This window comes from Heptranchias perlo, unplaced genomic scaffold, assembly GCF_035084215.1.
Source record: "Heptranchias perlo isolate sHepPer1 unplaced genomic scaffold, sHepPer1.hap1 HAP1_SCAFFOLD_56, whole genome shotgun sequence".
NCBI classification, from domain to species: domain Eukaryota; kingdom Metazoa; phylum Chordata; class Chondrichthyes; order Hexanchiformes; family Hexanchidae; genus Heptranchias; species Heptranchias perlo.
Window position 1 is genome coordinate 835,093 of NW_027139581.1, and position 18,686 is coordinate 853,778.

An 18,686-nucleotide genomic window follows, 5' to 3' on the forward strand; every position below is an offset into this window, starting at 1 on the left:
ACACGCCGATTTCTCTATCAAAGAGACGCTCTCTGACCAGTTACCATTCCAACTTCCTTTACAGACGTTCCCTGATCCGTCGTCATTTGGGTCTGGGGGGAGGGGTTTGGGGGGATAATGTTCACTGTTTTATATTGGGGTCTGGGGGCGATAATGTTCACTGTTTTATATTGGGGTCTGGGGGGATAATGTTCACTGTTTTATATTGGGGTCTGGGGGGATAATGTTCACTGTTTTATATTGGGGTCTGGGAGGGATAATGTTCACTGTTTTATATTGGGGTCTGGGGGCGATAATGTTCACTGTTTTATATTGGGGTCTGGGGGGATAATGTTCACTGTTTTATATTGGGGTCTGGGGGGATAATGTTCACTGTTTAATATTGGGGTCTGGGGGGGATAATGTTCACTGTTTAATATTGGGGTCTGGGGGGATAATGTTCACAGTTTTATATTGGGGTCTGGGGGGATAATGTTCACTGTTTTATATTGGGGTCTGGGGGGATAATGTTCACTGTTTTATATTGGGGTCTGGGGGTATAATGTTCACTGTTTAATATTGGGGTCTGGGGGGGATAATGTTCACTGTTTTATATTGGGGTCTGGGGGGGATAATGTTCACAGTTTTATATTGGGGTCTGGGGGGATAATGTTCACTGTTTTATATTGGGGTCTGGGGGGGATAATGTTCACTGTTTAATATTGGGGTCTGGGGGGGATAATGTTCACAGTTTTATATTGGGGTCTGGGGGGGATAATGTTCACAGTTTTATATTGGGGTCTGGGGGGATAATGTTCACAGTTTTATATTGGGGTCTGGGGGGATAATGTTCACTGTTTTATATTGGGGTCTGGGGGGGATAATGTTCACTGTTTAATATTGGGGTCTGGGGGGGATAATGTTCACTGTTTAATATTGGGGTCTGGGGGGATAATGTTCACAGTTTTATATTGGGGTCTGGGGGGATAATGTTCACAGTTTTATATTGGGGTCTGGGGGGATAATGTTCACTGTTTTATATTGGGGTCTGGGGGGGATAATGTTCACTGTTTAATATTGGGGTCTGGGGGGGATAATGTTCACTGTTTTATATTGGGGTCTGGGGGGGATAATGTTCACAGTTTTATATTGGGGTCTGGGGGGGGATAATGTTCACAGTTTTATATTGGGGTCTGGGGGGATAATGTTCACTGTTTTATATTGGGGTCTGGGGGATAATGTTCACTGTTTTATATTGGGGTCTGGGGGATAATGTTCACTGTTTTGTATTGGGGTCTGTGGGGCACTCGGTGTTCACTGAAGTCTGCGTCTCCTGCGCCTGCTCAGCTCACCCTGTCCATCAATGGGCCTCTCCCACCCCTCAGCTCACACTGTCCAACAATGGGCCTCTCCCACCCCTCAGCTCACACTGTCCAACAATGGGCCTCTCCCACCCCTCAGCTCACACTGTCCAACAATGGGCCTCTCCCACCCCTCAGCTCACACTGTCCAACAATGGGCCTCTCCCACCCCTCAGCTCACACTGTCCAACAATAGGCCTCTCCCACCTCTCAGCTCACACTGTCCAACAATGGGCCTCTCCCACCCCTCAGCTCACACTGTCCAACAATGGGCCTCTCCCACCCCTCAGCTCACACTGTCCAACAATGGGCCTCTCCCACCTCTCTCTGTGTGGCTTTAAACAGATGGAACCCTGTGGGGTGGAGCAAACATTTCAACATTTGTTCGTGAAATGGATGAATTCAGGACAGACAGCAGGGATTATTTGAGGAAATAACACAGTGTGGTGATAAAGGGAATGCAGTGGGTGTTGTGTGGATGGATTGTCTAAAGGTGTTTGAGAAGGTGCCGCACAGGAGGCTTGTTGATAAAATTAAGGCTCACGGAATTGAAGGGAGTGGGGCAGCGTGGACAGGAAGTTGGGGAAAGGGCAGAAAACAGAGAGTCGTGGTTAATGGATATTGTTCAGACTGGAGGTATGTAAACAGTGGTGTCCCCCAGGGTCAGTGTTGGGTCCATTGCTCTTCTCAATACAGGGAAATGAACTGGGCTCGGGTATTTCGGGCACAAGATGAAAATCTCCAGATAATTCAAATGCCACCAAGATAGGGAGTGTGGGGAACTGTGAAGAGCACTGGAAGTGACTTCAGCGTCACGGACACTGGATAATAAATTGGACAGATAGATGGCAGATGAAATTTAATGCAGAGAAATGTGAAGTGATAGATTTTGGGAAGAAGAATAGGGAGAGGAAAAGTGAGAGGCTCCGTTGATGAAGCTGTTCAGAAACTGTATCCCAGATTTTAATAAATAGGGGTGAATAGTGTTAATCATTGGTTATTGATTGCTGCACACTGTCCCAAACACTCCCAGGGCAGGTACAGCACGGATTAGATACAGAGTAAAGCTCCCTCGACACTGTCCCAAACACTCCCAGGGCAGGGACAGCACAGGTTAGATCCAGAGTAAAGCTCCCTCGACACTGTCCCATCAAACACTCCCAGGGCAGACACAGCACACGTTAGATACAGGGTAAAGCTCCCTCTACACTGTCCCATCAAACATTCCCGGGGCAGGTACAGCATGGGTTAGATAGAGGGTAAAGCTCCCTCTACAATGTCCCATCAAACACTCCCGCGGCATTTAAAGCATTGGTCAGATACCGAGTAAAGCTCCCTCTACACTGTCCCATCAAACACTCCCAGGGCAGGTACAGCACGGGTAAGATAGAGAGTAAAGCTCCCTCCACACTGTCCCATCAAACACTCCCAGGGCAGGGACTGCACGGGTTATGTGCAGAGTAAAGCTCCCTCTGCACTGTCCCATCAAACACTCCCGGGGCAGTTACAGCACGGGTGAGATACAGAGCAAAGCTCACTCCACACTGTCCCATCAAACACTCCCAGGGCAGGAACAGCACAGTTTAGATACAGGGTAAAGCTCCCTCGACACTGTCCCATCAAACACTCCCGGGGCAGGTCCAGCACGGGTGAGATCGAGCGTAAAGTTCCCTCTGCACTGTCCCATCAAACACTCCCAGGGCAGGTACAATAAGGTGAGATAGAGTGTAAAGTTCCCTCTGCACTGTTCCATCAAACACTCCCAGGGCAGGGACAGCATGGGTTCGATACCGAATAAAGCTCCCTCCACACTGTGCCGTCTCACAATCCCAGAACAGGTACAGCACGGGTTAGATACAGGGTAAAGCTCACTCCACACTGTCCCATCAAACACTCCCGGGGCAGGTACAGCATGGGTTAGATACCGAGTAAAGCTCCCTCCACACTGTCCCATCAAACACTCCCAGGGCAGGGACAGCATGGGTTGAGATTCTGGGTAAAACTCCCTCTACACTGTCCCATCAAACACTCCCAGGGCAGGGACAGCACGGGTTAGATACAGAGTAAAGCTCCCTCTACACTGTCCCATCAAACACTCCCGGGGCAGGTACAGCACAGGTTAGATACAGAGTAAAGCTCCCTCTACACTGTCCCATCAAACACTCCCGGGGCAGGTACAGCACGGGTTAGATACAGAGTAAAGCTCCCTCTGCACTGTCCCATCAAACACTCCCAGGGCAGGTACAGCACGGGTTAGATACAGAGTAAAGCTCCCTCTACACTGTCCCATCAAACACTCCCGGGGCAGGTACAGCACGGGTTGAGATTCTGAGTGAAATATCCTGAAGCCCCGCCCACTCTGTACCTGTACCAAGGTGGCCGCGCATGCGCCGTGACGCTCCCTCATCCTGTACCAAGACGGCCGCGCATGCGCAGTGACGCTCCATCCTCCTGTACAAAGATGGCGGCCGGTTACCCCGGTAACCTGGGCCTATCTCCGGGGAGAAGTCCCGCAGTTGCCGCCCGGCTGCTCACACTCGGGACCAGAGGATCCGACTCGGGTCCTGCGGCCTCGCTCCATGTTTATAAGCCGTGGGGCGCGGTCTCCGCCCGGTTTCTCAGTGTCCTGTCCCCGGCCCCCCGCCTACCTGCTCCCGACCCTCCGACTCCGTCTGGCGAACGCGCAGAGCCTCTCCCACGCCTGCGCGCTGGGCTCCTGGGGACGTCAGAGCCGAGGCCCCGCCCTCACCCACTGGCCCCGCCCCCTCATGGAGCTGCTCCCTCGCGCGAGGCCCCGCTGGTTTTGGGCGGAATGAGACCGCGCGCTGTTCCTCCTCCCACTGCCTGTGGGAATGGGGCAGATATTTAAAGGGACAGGAACTCGCCTTTGTTTATAGTTAAAGGGACAGTCCCGTTTATCTTTGAATGTCAGGGGATTTCATTAACGGAGCTCCTATTAACAATCGGTCCGTTCTGTAATTGTGCAGAGATTAGGAACATTTAATCATTATGAACAGGAGGAGGCCATTCAGCCCCTCCAACCTGTTCCGCCATTTAATTGTATCATATCTGATCTGTATCTTAACTCCATCCACCCGCCTTGGTACCATAACCTTTAATACTCTCGCCTATCAAAAATCTATCAATCTCAGATCTGAAATTTTCACTTGACCCCCAGCCTCGACTGCTCTCAGGGAGAGAGTTCCAGATTTCCACTGCCCTTTGTGCGAAGAAGTGATTCCTGACATCGCCCCTGAATGGCCTCGCTCTAATTTTAAGGTTATGCCCCCTTGTTCGAGACTCCCCCACCAGAGGAAGTAGTTTCTCTCTATCTGCCCTATCAAATCCTTCAATCACCTCGATTAGATCACCCCTTAATCTTCCAAGCTCCACTCAAAACAAGCCCAGTCTATGCAATCTGTCAGTATCACTCTGGTGAATCTGTGCTGCACCCCTTCCAAGGCCAGTATATCCTCCCTGAGGTGCAGTGCCCAGAACTGAAGGCAGTCTCCAGATGGGGTTTAACCAGAGCTCTGTGCAACTGTAACATCACTTCCACCCCTTTATATTCCAGCCCCCTTGAGATGAAGGCCATCATTCCTTTAGCCTTTAAAATTATTTTTTGTAACTGTCCACTAGCTTTTAGTGATTTCGGTACTTGGACCCCGAAATCTCTCTGCTCCTCCACAGTTTCTCGCTGCTTGCCGTTTGGTAAATACTCTGATCTCTGTCTTAGGTTCAAAGTGGGTGAATTCACATTTCCCCACATTCAACTCCACCTGCCACCGTTTTGCCCACTCACTGAATCTATTATTGCCCCCTTGCAACTTTCTGCTCCCATCTACACTATTTACTGTGCCTCTTTACTCAGTGTCATCAGCAAACTTGGATACATGGCTCTCCATTACTTCATCAGAGTCATTTTACTAACAAATGTTGAACTGTTTGCTCGACACCACAGGGTTTCATCTGTTTAAAGCCACAACTGAAAGGTCCAGTTTTCTTCTGGACTTTTATCTTGAGATGAATCAAGTTTCAAAAATTCGGCAGAGTTCCAGAGAAGGAGTGAGATCCGGGCTCAGACCCTCCGCCGCAAGTCCCGCCCCTCACACACTCCGATTGGTTGGAGGACCAACCGCCCGCTCGTTCCTCCAGTCCCTCTCCGCTCTTCCTATTGGTCGGGAGCGCATTTGCTCCGGGTTGACGCTGGGATTGAAGGTCCTGAGCTGCAATTGGAAAATAAACATCAATCCAGCCCGTCAGTTCCAATGTGTAATGAGACTAAATTATTAACAGATTTGGGGAAAAATACATTTCCCAAAGTTTTTTCGAGGCGAGGCGGTGCGCGCCTGCGCTGTGAGTGTTTCTGACGGTTTAATGGCGGTCTCCATTACCCAGCGTGCCTTGTGCTCTCGGTTTTGGTTTATTGTATTTTATTATTTCCGATCCGCCCTCCGCTGCTCCAAAAGCGCTTTTCCCCCGCCCCCAATCTCAGTCCCATCAGAGAAACTGAGGGTCAGGTCGGAGCTCCAATGGCGGCGGTCCGTCCCCAGACTGCACCGCGCGCCGGAATGTCCCCTATCGATCTGAGAGGAGCCCAGTGCGCCGGCGCAGGAGAGGCTGATTGTTGGTCAGTGTGAGCTGAGCATGCGCGGCCCGAAGGGTCTGAGGCAGAGAGCGCGGTTCGAGCAGGTCAGAGGAGGTGTGGAGAGAGCGGGTTAATAAAGGGCGGGGATCACAGGGCCCAGAAACACCGAGTGTAGGGCCCAGGACCCGAGAGAAAACAGGCGGCATCATCCCCCCTCCACTACCCGCCGCTTCCCGGGATCGGGCCCGACCCAATCTCCGCTCGAACTGAACCCGCACAGTCAACAACAACTTGCATTTCTATCGCGCCTTTAACGGAGCAAAATGGGTCAAGAGGGTTCACAGGAGCGGGAAGAGAGGAATGAGGAGAGATTAGGACAGGGCACCGAAAGCTGGGTCAAAGAGGGAGGTTTGAAGGAGGAGAGAGAGGGAGAGAGGTTCAGGGAGGGAATTCCAGAGCTTGGGGCTCAGACAGCTGAAGGCACGGCCCCCAATGGTGGGGCGAAGGGAATGGGGGAGGAGCAAGAGGCCGGAATTGGAGGATAGCGGAGATCTGGGAGGGTCGGAGGGCTGGAGGAGGTGACAGAGATAGGGGAGGGTCGGAGGGCTGGAGGAGGTTACAGAGATAGGGGAGGGTCGGAGGGCTGGAGGAGGTTACAGAGATAGGGGAGGGGCGGAGGGCTGGAGTAGGTTACAGAGATAGGGGAGGGCTGGAGTAGGTTACACAGATAGGGGAGGGCTGGAGAAGGTTACAGAGATAGGGGAGGGGCGAGGGCCATTGAGGAGGTTACAGAGATAGGGGAGGGGCGAGGGCCATGGATGGATTTGGACACAAGGATGAGGAATTTAAATATGAGGCGTTGCTGGACCGGGAGTCACTGTTGGTCAGTGAGCACAAGGGTGATGGGTGAATGGGACTTGGTGCGAGTTAGGATATGGGAAGGACAGTCAGCATCTTCAGGGGAGGAGAGAGAGGGGAACCAGTGAGTGTAGAACTGAACCCAGTCAGAGTCAGCATCTTCAGGGGAGGAGAGAGAGGGGAACCAGTGAGTGCAGAACTGAACCCAGTCAGAGTCAGCACCTTCAGGGGAGGAGAGAGAGAGGAACCAGTGAGTGTGGAACTGAACCCAGTCAGAGTCAGCACCTTCAGGGGAGGAGAGAGAGGGGAACCAGTGAGTGTGGAACTGAACCCAGCAGAGCAGAGGAAAAAATGTAGGAGATGGTGCAATGGGTTCAGATTTCAGCACAGGGAGGAGGGAGAGTGTGTGGGACGGGGATTTACAGCTTTTGAGGCTCAAAAGATGAAAAAATGATCCAGAAAAACTGGAATTGTCTATTCTGAATTTCTATCCTGTGTTTACAGTGATGACTTTTGTAAACTCCTTTTACAGGGTATTGGAAGGGGAGGATTTACAGACGGGAAACTCAAACCAAACATCACGTCAAGATCTGACCGAGTCACTCGATTCATCAGGACCTGAATATCATCGGCCTTTGAATGTGGAAGGAGAAATGTTTGTCTGTTGTGTTAGTCGGAAAAGATTTCAAACATCAGTGTGAGTGGAAAATCACCGAGACACTCAGACCCGAGTGAGAGTGTTCCAGTGCACTGAGTGTGGAAAGAGCTTTCACCAGTTACACAGCCTGAAAAAACATCACACCATTCACAGCGGGGAGAAACCGTCCACGTGTTCTGTGTGTGGACGAGGCTTCAACTGATCGTCCAACCTGGAGAGACACAAGGACACCCGGACCATGGAGAAACCGTGGAAATGTGGGGACTGTGGGAAGGGATATAATTACCCATCCCAGCTGGAAACTCATCGACGCAGTCACACCGGGGAGAGGCCGTTCACCTGCTCCGTGTGTGGGAAGGGATTCAATTATCCGTCCCAGCTGGAAACTCATCACCACAGTCACACTGGGGAGAGGCCGTTCACTTGCTCTCTGTGTGGGAAGGGATTCGCTCAGTCATCCGCCCTCCGAACACACCAGCTTATTCACATTGCGGAGAGACCTTTTAAATGCTCTGACTGTGGGAACAGGTTTAAAAGCTCGGAGGGACTGATTCGACACCAGCGAATTCACACTGACGAGAGACCGTTCAGTTGCTCTCACTGCGGGAAGAGGTTCAGGCAGTCATCCACTCTCATTGCCCACCAGCGTGCTCACACTGGGGAGAGACCGTTCACCTGCTCCATGTGTGGAAAGGGATTCATTCAGTCACAGCACCTACTGACACACCAACTTGTTCACACTGATAAGAGACCGTTTAAATGTTCTGACTGTGGGAAGAGCTTTAAGAGCAAATGGGAACTGCTGACACATCATCGACGCACTCACACTGAGGAGAGGCCGTTCACCTGCTCCGTGTGTGGGAAGGGATTCACTCGTTCATCCCACCTTCTGACACACCAGCGAGTTCACACTGGGGAGAGGCCGTTCACCTGCTCCGTGTGTGGGAAGGGATTCACTCATTCATCCAACCTGCGGAGACACCAGCGAGTTCACCTGTGACTTCTGGGGTTGGATTCTGCTGTTATTGCTGCTGTTAATCATATCCAGGATTGAACCATGTTCATTCTGACAGTTGGGGTTTGTTTCTGATGTTAATAACCCCGATAACTGGGCTGGAGTTTAATATTCTGGATACATGTTAAATGAGGCAGAAGATCAGCCATGATCTTATTGAATGGTGGAGCAGGCTCGAGGGGCCATATGGCCGACTCCTGCTCCTATTTCTTATGTTAACTGCTGGTTCAACACAACAGCAGTGATTTGCTATCCAGATAAAGAAGGACCTACAGTGTGTTTCCAAGAGTTCCCTGTTTTATTGATACATTTATCCAGTGCCGTTAACATAGTAAAACGTCCCAAGGCCATTCACAGGACTGATTAACAAAATAAATTTGACACTGAACCACATAAGGAGATATTAGGACAGGTGAGCAAAAGCTTGGTCAAAGAGGTAGGTTTTAAGGAGGGTGGACTAGATTCAGTAATGAGTAATGAGCCCAGACTTAGTTAATAATCTAACAGTAAGGGAACATTTATACATGGGCCCACACAGTGAGTGACAGCAGGATTATCCACTGTGGTAGGCATCACGGTCGAGGCCAGTCCTGCCCTCAAATGACAGCCATAAATTTCCCAGTTGAGGTCACTGGATCTCCTTCGAGAGCAGGGTTACTCTTATTTAGCCCAGTGGTGCTGAGGCCAATTCCAGCCCCTGAAGTGCTGCCTTGGCTGAGTTCAAGGATTGGACTTGCGATCTTCCTGGTCAGTCGTGCAGAGGGTTTTAAACTGGGCCGGGGGTTAGAACAGAATATTTTGAAACAAATGTCATTCCACCTTTAAACAAAACCATCGACACACAGTAGAAAAATCAGAAGACTTTCAAAATGAAACAAGTGAGTCAAATGGATCTTCAAAAATAGTGAGAGATTTTAGAAAGGCTGAACTCACTAAAATAGACAGGTTTCCATTCACTGCACTGAATACAGAATGTGGAGATGCCGGTGATGGACTGGGGTTGACAATTGTAAACAATTTTACAACACCAAGTTATAGTCCAGCAATTTTATTTTAAATTCACAAGCTTTCGGAGACTTCCTCCTTCCTCAGGTAAATGTAAACATTTACCTGAGGAAGGAGGAAGTCTCCAAAAGCTTGTGAATTTAAAATAAAATTGCTGGACTATAACTTGGTGTTGTAAAATTGTTTACAACTGAATACAGAAGGAAGCGACTGTTAATAGGGACCCTGTTAGTGAAGGATGAAGCAGTGTCTGGCCCTTTATCATAGAATCATTGGATGATAAAGCACAGAAGGAGGCCATTAGGCCCATCATGCCTGTGTTGGCTTTCGGAAAGAGCTATCCAATTAGTCCCATTCTCATGCCCTTTATCCTGCAAATTTATCCTATTCAAGTATTTATCCAATTCCCTTTTGAAAATTATAATTTACTCTGATTCCCCCACCCTTTCATGCAGTGTATTCCAGCTCATAACAAATGGCTGCGTTAAAATATTCTCCTCATCTCACCTCTAGTTCTTCTGCCAATTACCTGAATGCTGTGTCCTCTGGTTACTGATCTCCTGCCACTGGAAACAGTTTCTCACCATTCAGTCTATCAAGACCCTTCATGACTTTGAACACCTCGATTAAATCTCCCCTTAACCTTCCCTGCTCCAAGGAGAACAACTCCAGTTTCTCCAGTCTCTCCATGTAACTGAATCTTGTATCCCTGGTACCAGTCCAGTAAATCTCCTCTGCACCCTCTCTCAGGCCTTGACATCCTTCCTGAAGTGTGCTGCCCAGAATGAACACAATACTCCAGCTGAAGCTTGACCAGTGTTTTGTAAAGATCTGGCTCAAATATTTACAATCGATATCAATGACTTGGATGAAGGGAGCGAATGAATTGTTGCTAAATTTGCTAATGAGACAAAGGTAGGTAGGAAAATAAGTTGTGACGAGGAATAAGGAGTCTGCAAAGGGATATGGATAGGTTAAGTGAGTGAGCAAAAATTTGGCAGATGGAGTATAATGTGGGAAAATGTGAACTTGTCCACTTTGGCAGGAGGAATAGAAGAGCAGTATATTATTTAAATGGAGAAAGATTGCAGAATTCTGAAGTACAGAGGGATCTGGGTATCGTAGTACATGAATCACAGAAAGTTGGTCTGCAGATACAAGAAGTGATTAGGAAGGCAAATGGAATGTTGGCGTTTATTGCGAGGGGAATGGGGAGGGGCCGTGAGAGACACTCAACACGGCATCCGGAAAAGAAGGTCGCGTCTCACAAACTTGCTTGAGTTTTTTGAGGAAGTTGCTGGGTCAGTGGATGAGGATAATCCGGTTCACATTGTCTATCTCAGGGGGGTCAAACTCATTTTCGATGGTGGGCCTGATCCGATCTCCTGACACTTGGCCTGGGCCACATTCATAGAATAGAATCATAGAAGTTTACAACATGGAAACAGGCCCTTCGGCCCAACATGTCCATGTCGCCCAGTTTATACCACGAAGCTAGTCCCAATTGCCTGCACTTGGCCCATATCCCTCGATACCCATCTTACCCATGTAACTGTCCAAATGCTTTTTAAAAGACAAAATTGTACCCGCCTCGACAAAGAAAGCTTTAGCAAAGTTATTGAACCAGAAATAGATCAAGATGAACGATATCGGTCCTCACAGCACACAGAAAAAATGAGGCCTCGAAGTTTCTCTCAGAATGACAGGCCTGAACTCGAGTTGGAAAACACAGTTGGAAAACATTGATCAATTGAACCAGACTGGGCGGGGCCTGAGGTGCGAGTTGGTGAAGGAAAAGTGGCGACCGGTGAACTTCGCTCCCTGTCTGAGGGCCCGGGCACTCGGGTTTCTGTATAATTTATTGATTGATTTTGTTTAATGTTTATTGTCCCTCCGGCCCCAATCTCGATGCGATGACGAAATTTCTGTTCACCGATTCGGACCGTCAATGGCGGAGCGTCTACCCAGAATCCCCCGCGGCCCAGAAAGTGCCCTATCAGTGACTACAGGAGCCCAGTGCGCAGGCGCGGGTCTGGGCGGTGCTCTGAGCATGCGCGGTGCGAGTGGTGGAGAGGGACTGAGGGAATAGGCGGGTCGGGATCCGGTTGGAGACGGTGGGCGCCGGGGAGGAATTGGATGTGGGGGTGGGCAGGGAAGCTTCATAAACACCAGGTGTAGGCCTCAGGCACCGAATAAGAGCCCACAGGCCCCGTGTTTACACCGCGGTGACAGGCCCGACCGGCGGGTGAGCGGGGAACTGGCCGCCATCTTGGTCAAAGTCAGGGATCACGGCGCATGCGCGGCCATTTTTGTTCGGAACGGAGTGGGCGGGGCTTCAGTGTCCCTGTGACGGGGAACAAAGAGTGGGCGGGGCTTCAGGGTCCCAGTGACCAGGAACAAAGAGTGGGCGGGGCTTCCGGGTCCCTGTGACTGTGAACAAAGAGTGGGCGGGGCTTCAGGGTCCCTGTGACCAGGAACAAAGAGTGGGCGGGGCTTCAGGGTCCCTGTGACGGTGAACAAAGAGTGGGCGGGGCTTCAGGGTCCCAGTGACTGTGAACAAAGAGTGGGCGGGACTTCAGGGTCCCTGTGACTGTGAACAAAGAGTGGGCGGGGCTTCAGGGTCCCAGTGACCGGGAACAAAGAGTGGGCGGGGCTTCAGGGTCCCAGTGACCGGGAACAAAGAGTGGGCGGGGCTTCAGGGTCCCAGTGACTGTGAACAAAGAGTGGGCGGGGCTTCAGGGTCCCAGTGACCAGGAACAAAGAGTGGGCGGGGCTTCAGGGTCCCAGTGACTGTGAACAAAGAGTGGGCGGGGCTTCAGGGTCCCTGTGACCGGGAACAAAGAGTGGGCGGGGCTTCAGGGTCCCAGTGACCGGGAACAAAGAGTGGGCGGGGCTTCAGGCTCCCAGTGACTGGGAACAAAGAGTGGGCGGGGCTTCAGGGTCCCTGTGCCTCATTTATTTTCCTCTCACTCTGCTCCCAGGGGGTGGAGAACTGAACCCGACCAGAGTAGAGGGAGGGAGGAAACTGGGAGTGGAGGGAAGAAATGATGGAGATGGTGCGATGGGTTTGGATTTCAGCACAGGGAGGAGGGAGAGTGTGTGGGACGGGGATTTACAGTCTGGTGGAATGAGCGGGAAGAATATTCGACAGAAACATGAATTGTCTGTTCCGAATTTCTATCCTGTATTTACAGTGAGGACTTTTGTAAACTTCTTTTACAGGGGATTAGAAGGGGAGGATTTGCAGACGGGAAACTCAAACCAAACATCACGTCAAGATCTGACAGTCACTCGATTCATCAGGTCCTGAATATCATCGACCTTTGAATGTGGAAGGAGAAATGTTTGTCTGTTCTGTCTGTGGGAAAAGATTTCAAACATCAGTGTGAGTGGAAAATCACCGAGACACACACACCCGAGTGAGAATGTTCCAGTGCACTGAGTGTGGAAAGAGCTTTCACCAGTGACACAGCCTGAAAAAACATCGCACCATTCACAGCGGGGAGAAACCGTCCACGTGTTCTGTGTGTGGACGAGGCTTCAACTGATCGTCCAACCTGGAGAGACACAAGGACACCCAGACCACGGAGAAACCGTGGAAATGTGGGGACTGTGGGAAGGGATATAATTACCCGTCTGAGTTGGAAACTCATTGACGCAGTCACACTGGGGAGAGGCCGTTCACCTGCTCCCTCTGTGGGAAGGGATTCACTCATTCATCCACCCTGCTGAGACACCAGCGAGTTCACACTGGGGAGAGACCGTTCACCTGCTCCGTGTGTGGAAAGGGATTCATTCAGTCACAGCACCGACTGACACACCAACTTGTTTACACTGATAAGAGAACGTTTAAATGTTCTGACTGTGGGAAGAGCTTCAAGGGAACAAGGGATCTGCTGAAACATGAACGAGTTCACACTGGGGAGAGGCCGTTCACCTGCTCCGTGTGTGGGAAGGGATTCACTCAGTCATCACACCTGCTCACACACCAGCGAGTTCACACTGGGGAGAGGCCGTTCAACTGCTCCGTGTGTGGGAAGAGATTCACTCAGTCATCCACTCTGCTGAGACACCAGCGAGTTCACCTGTGATGCAGGGGTTGGATTCTGCTGTTATTGCTTTTGTTAATCACATCCAGGACTGAACTGTTCATTCTGACAGTTGGGGTTTGTTTCTGATATTAATAACGCCTGTAACTGGGCTGGAGTTTAATATTCTGGATATATGTACTCCAGAGGGGCTCTGACCGAGGCTCTGTGGAACTGAAGCATAACTTCCTCCCCTTTGTATTCCAGCCCTCGAGATAAAGGCCGACATTCCATTAGACTTTGTGATTACTTTTTGTATCTGGGCACTAGCTTTTAGTGATTTGTGTACATGGACACCCAAATCCCTTTGCTCCTCCACAGTTCCCAGTCTCGCACTTTAAGAAAATACTCCAATGTTTCCTTCTTGTATCCAAAGTGGATGATCTCACACTTCCCCACACTGAACTCCACCTGCCACAGTTTTGTCCACTCACTTAATCTGTCCCTTTGTAACTTCATGCTCCCATCCACACAACTTACTGTGTCTCCTAACTTAGTGTCATCTGGAAACTTGGATATAAAACTCTCTCTTCCTTCATCCAAGTTATTGATAAATATGGTGAAAAGCTGAGACCCCAGTCCAGATCCCTGGGGAACACCACTTGTCACATCCCACCAATCAAAGAACGTTCCCTTTATCCCCACTCTCTGTCTCCCACCTCCCAACACAAGTCACAAGGTCACTTTCAATTTTGTGCACTTTTATTTTTGCGAATAATCTCTTGTGCTGAACCCGATCAAATGCCTTCTGGAAGTCCACACAGACAATGTCCATCGACACTCCCTGTCCAGCCTGTTAGTGACTTCAAAAAATTCATCTAGATTAGTCAGACATGACCCACCCTTCACAAATCCACGCTGACTCTCTTTGATCAGCTCAGACTTGTTCAAGTGCTCAATCATTCTGTCTCTGGTGATAGATTCCAGTAACTTCCCAACTCCTGACGTTAAACTGACAGATCTGTCGTTTCCTTTTCTCTCTCATCCTCCTTTCTTAAATATTGGAGTGATATTTTCACATCCAAAGGCACAATTCCCGAGTCCAGAGAGCTTTGTGAAACTATGACTAATGTTTCTGTAATTTCCCCACCTGTTTCCTTTAATACCCTGAGGGGAAAACCATCAGGTCCTGGAGATTTCATTCTTTCTTTGGGAACAGATAAATAAATAACGGCAGAGATAATTGATTCATATTTTAATATTAAACATTGATTATCAGATGGGTTTAATTTGTATTCTTTTAGTTTCTTTTTATTGCTCACTTTAGTATAATTCACATGTTTCTTTCTCTTATTCAATCAGTTTTTATTAATTTCCTTTTTATTACTCACTCCTATCACACAAACCTCAGATTCCCCAGTCCAAGTTCCCTCGGTTAACTTGAGGTTTTCACCACCACCACTGTAACTGGAAGATCAACTTCAGGTAACTACTGGGGAGATCACATGACGGTGCACCGGGGAGATCACATGACGGCGCACCGGGGAGATCTGAAGAGATAGGAGCAGGAGTAGGCCATTCGGCCCCTCGAGCCCACTCCGCCATTCAATGAGATCATGGCTGATCTGATTTTTACCTCAACTCCACTTTCCCGCCCTTTCCCCGTATCCTTTGACTCCCTTGCTGATCAACAATTTGTCTAACTCAGCCTTGAATGTATTCAATGACTCAGCCTCCACAGCTTTTTGGGGTAAAGAATTCCAAAGAATCACGACCATCTGGGAGAAGAAATTCCTCCTCATTTCCGTCTTAAACGGGCGAACCCTGATTCTGAGACGATGCCACTCGTTTCAGATTCCCCCATGAGGGGAAACATCCTCTCAGCATCTACCCTATCGAGTCCCCTCAGAATCTTGTATGTTTCAATAAGATCTCCTCTCATTTTTCTAAACTCCAGTGAGTATAGACCCAATCTGTTCAGTCTTTCCTCATAAGCTAACCCTTCCAGACCCGGGATCAACCGAGTGAACCTTCTCTGAACTGCCTCCAATGCAAGTATGTCCTTCCTTAAATAGGGGCACCAGAACTGTACGCAGTACTCCAGGTATGGTCTCATCAGCACCCTGTACAGTTGTAGCATGACTTCCCTGCTTTTATATTCCATCCCCCCAGAAATAAAGTCCAATCTTCTGTTTGTTTGCTGCACCTGCATGTTGACTTTTTGTGTTTCATGTACAAGGACACCCAGATCCCTCTGTACCGCAGCATTCTGTAGTATTTCTCCATTCAAATAATAGTTTGTTTTTTTATTTTTCCTCCCAAAGTGGATGACTTCACATTTTCCCACATTATATTCCATCTGCCAAATTTTTGCCCATTCACTTAACCCGTCAATATCCCTTTGCAGACACTTTGTGTCCTCATCTCAACTTGCTTTTCCACCTATCTTTGTATCATCAGCAAATTTGGCCACAAGACACTCTGTTCCTTCATCCAAGTCATTGATATATATTGTAAATAGTTGAGGCCCCAGCACTGATCACTGCGGCACCCCACTAGTTACAGATTGCCATTTTGAAAATGACACTTTTATCCTTGTTTTCTGTTAATTAGACAATCCTCTATCCATGCCAGTATATTACCCCCAACACCATGAGCTCTTATCTTGTGCAGTAACCTTTTATGTGGCACCTTATCAAATGCCTTTTGGAAATCCAAATATACTGCATCCATTGATTCCCCTTTTTCCACCCTGCTCGTTACATTCTCAAAGAACTCTAATAAATTGTCAGACATGTTTTTCCCTTCATAAAACCACGTTGACTCTCCTTGATTGTATTATGAGTCTCCAAATGTCCTGCTACTACTTCCTTAATAATGGAATCTAGCATTTTCCCAATGACAGATGTTAGGCTAACTGGTCTATCGTTACCTGCTTTCTGTCTCACTCCCTTCTTGAATAGGGGCGTTATGTTTGCGGTTTTCCAATCCACTATCTCTGCAGCCACTTCCTTTAAGACCCTTGGATGCAAGCCATCAGTTCCCAGGGACTAGTCAGCCTTAAGACCCATTAGTTTACCTCGTACTTTTTCTCTAACCGGTCTCTCTCCGGTGTGACTGTGCCGGTGTGTCAGTGAATGGGATGATCGTGTGAATCCATTCCCACACTCAGCTGGTGAACGGCCTCTCCCCGTGTGACTGGGTCGATGAGTTTCCAGCAACTGAACCCCTTCCCACAGTCCCCACATTTGCACTGTTGATTCCCGCCACGTCTGTGTTTGTGTCTCATGGGCTGGACGATTGCCTGAAAGGATGTTCACACACAGAACACGTGTACAGTTTCTCACTGCTGTGATTGGTGATTTTTCCTTCTATATCCAAAGGCCGATGATATTCAGGTCCTGATGAATCGAGTGACTGTCAGACCTTGACGTGATGTTTGGTTTGAGTTTCCCATCTGTAAATCCTCCCCTTCTAATATCCTGTAAAAGGAGTTTACCAAAGTTCCTACTTTAATTACAGGATATAATTTCAGAACAGACAATTCTAGTTTCTTGTCTCCAGTTTCAAATTCTACCATCAAATTTTATTTGATTTCACTCCAGTGAAGCACCTTGGGATGTTTTACTTCGTTAAATGCTCTGTATAAATACACGTTGTTGGTCTTTCTGTAGAATATTCGGTCGTCTCCTGTCCATTCTAAGCTGTAAATTCCCCATTCTACACACTCTCCCTCCTTCCTCCATCCTTACTCTCTGAAATCAACATTCATTACGCCATCTGTGATTTTGTATAAGAAGATAAGAACATAAGAAATAGCAGCAGAAGTAGGCCATTCGGCCCCTCGTGCTTGCTCCGCCATTCAATATGATCATGGCTGATCTTCTTCCTCAACTCCACTTTCCTGCCCGATCCCCATATCCCTTGATTCCCCTGCAGTCCATCATGAGGTCAGAATTGGGGATGTTCGCTGATGATTGGACAGTGTTCAGTTTCATTCGCAACCACTCAGATAATGAAGCAGCCCGCGCCTGCATGCAGCAAGACCTGGACAACATCCAGGCTTGGGCTCATAAGTGGCAAGTAACATTCGCGCCAGACAAGTGCCAGGCAATGACCATTTCCAACAAGAGAGAGTCTAACCACCTCCCCTTAACATTCAACGGCATTACCATCGCCGAATCCCCCACCATCAACATCCTGGGGGTCACCGTTGACCAGAATGAAATTGGACCAGCCACATAAATACTGTGGCTACAAGAGCAGGTCAGAGGCTGGGTATTCTGCGGCGAGTGACTCACCTCCTGACTCCACCAAGCCTTTCTAGAATCAACAAAGCACAATTCAGGAGTGTGATGGAATACTCTCCACTTGCCTGGGTAGTGCAGCTCCAACAACACTCAAGAACCTCGACACCATCCAGGACAAAGCAACCCGCTTGATTGGCACCCCATCCACCACCCATATATTCACTTCCTTCACCACCGGCGCACTGTGGCTGCAGTGTGTACCATCCACAGGATGCACTGCAGCAACTCGCCAAGGCTTCTTCAACAGCACCTCCCAAACCCGCGACCTTTACCACCTAGAAGGACAAGAGCAGCAGGCACATGGGAACACCACCACCTCCATGTTCCCCTCCAAGTCACACACCATCCCGACTTGGAAATATATCGCCGTCCCTTCATCGTCGCTGGGTCAAAATCCTGGAACTCCCTTCCTAACAGCGCTGTGGGAGAACCTTCACCCGACGGACTGCAGTGGTTCAAGAAGGCGGCTCACCACCACCTTCTCAAGGGCAATTAGGGATGGACAATAAACGCTGGCCTTGCCAGCGATGCCCACATCCTATGAACGAAAAAAAAATGTAAACCGTGCCGTCGCTGCCCTGGGAGTGTTTGATGGGACAGTGCAGAAGGAGCGTTATTCTGTATCTAACCCGTGCTGTACCTGCCCTGGGAGTGTTTGATGGGACAGTGTAGAGAGAGATTTACTCACATATCCTCTCCATCACCAAGACCGCCTCCTTCCACCTCCATAACATTGCGCATCTCCAGCCCACCTCAGCTCATCTGTTGCTGAAACCCTCATCCATGCATTTGTTGCCTCTAGACTTGATAATTCCAATGATCTCCTGGCCGGCCTCTCATCTTCCACCCTCCATAAACTTGAGCTGATCCAAAACTCTGCTCCC

At 49.1% G+C, this 18,686-nt stretch overlaps 1 pseudogene; it reads left to right on the forward strand.

Annotated features, from left to right (window-relative positions):
* LOC137315730 (zinc finger protein 585A-like) overlaps positions 1-15,109 on the forward strand; it is a 92,106-nt pseudogene extending 76,997 nt beyond the window's left edge.
* Positions 15,110-18,686: the final 3,577 nt, after the last annotated feature.